General features: G+C 39.6%; 1 long non-coding RNA gene across 2 annotated transcripts; it reads right to left on the bottom strand.

The window, feature by feature from the left end:
• Positions 1-11: 11 nt before the first annotated feature.
• On the bottom strand, positions 12-1,281 carry LOC119347831. 2 transcript variants are annotated; one of them, XR_005168557.1, is made up of 3 exons: positions 1,214-1,281; positions 1,067-1,128; positions 12-87 (listed from the first exon to the last, which is right to left on the bottom strand). It is a non-coding gene; the product is annotated as an uncharacterized LOC119347831 (long non-coding RNA). The 2 variants fall into 2 exon arrangements; XR_005168556.1 differs by having other exon boundaries at positions 1,256-1,279.
• Between the last annotated feature and the right edge of the window lie 4 nt (positions 1,282-1,285).

Raw genomic sequence — 1,285 nt, 5'->3', positions numbered from 1 at the left:
TGCTGCTTTCCAGAAGGAGGTTTGGTCCAATTTGGGAACAACGAGTGTTGCATTTAAAATACGTGCAGCAACAACAACATCAATTATCTGAGAAGAAGCACACATTAATCAGGATAATGGGCATAGTTATGAGAATATTATAATATGTAATCAGGAAACACACGTAGCTACTACATAGTTAGCTGTGAAACATGACGAGACACTCCTAAGCTTACTCACTTTCAAAATAAAAATTGCAGAGACCTCAGACTGCAAGCTTTGCCACATCCTTACACACTACTATACTCAGGAGGTGCCAAACTGTTCATCGAATTAGCCTATAATTTTCATAGTCTGACTGAAGATTACTAATGGTTTAAAAATATTGCAAGAGAATACAAGCTCTAACATGTGTTTTGTGGTTTCTGGAAAAAGCCATAGTACTACCTACTTTCAAGTGTTTGGCTTAAAAAATATTGTTGTTTAAGTTACTGTGGTATCTATCATATTGAAGTTTTTCTGCAGCATTTAAAAAAATACTGTCGCGGTCAATTTTTTTTAACTAAACCAACAGAAAACATGAGGGAGAGATTAACAGAGAAATGTTACACGGCAGGGGATTCATATTTACACCAAGTCAAGACAGAGTATTCATAGTTTTATTAGGCTCTGTTCCATGATAGCTAGCACCACAATCCTTTGCAAAAGGTGTCGAGATTTGTTGCTATTTCTTACAAATTTGGAGCACCATATTAAAGTACATTTAGAAGAGGCATGCTTAGATCATACGGCAATTTCATCTACTACTGATCAAGTCACCATTAGTATAAAACTTGACAAAAAATACTGTGTCCCAAAATACAGAATGCAATGCAAACTGCCCTATTCGTGCCATCATGCAGAAGTAGTAATTTCATTTTTTGCCTACTCACTACTCGAGCATTTGTACATAGCATCTACCATTCAATAACTAATCCTTAAACAGAAAATTAAATTGGGCGAAGCGAGCACGGCACATTTTCAACTCGGCTACATCTAACAGAAGCACAAAACTTAAATAAACACCAACGAAGCAACTGAAGAGTACCTCCTCCACGCCAGCCTTTAGCCTCCATCTTGCCCTCACGCACAGCCACTCGGTCCGCATATCTGCAGAAACAGAAACATTACTCCTCCAAGCCCACAGCAATGGCATGCATTTCTCGAAACCACACCAATTCGAGCCAGACCGCACCTGGACCACTCCTCCCCAAATCACGGATATCACGGCGCTTACCTCCGCGTGGGAGAGTTCGATCTTGAACGC

Source organism: Triticum dicoccoides, unplaced genomic scaffold, assembly GCF_002162155.2.
Source record: "Triticum dicoccoides isolate Atlit2015 ecotype Zavitan unplaced genomic scaffold, WEW_v2.0 scaffold76562, whole genome shotgun sequence".
Classification (NCBI taxonomy): Eukaryota; Viridiplantae; Streptophyta; class Magnoliopsida; order Poales; family Poaceae; genus Triticum; species Triticum dicoccoides.
The sequence above is the reverse complement of the archived record's forward strand: the minus strand, read 5'-3'. Positions and strand labels throughout refer to the sequence as shown.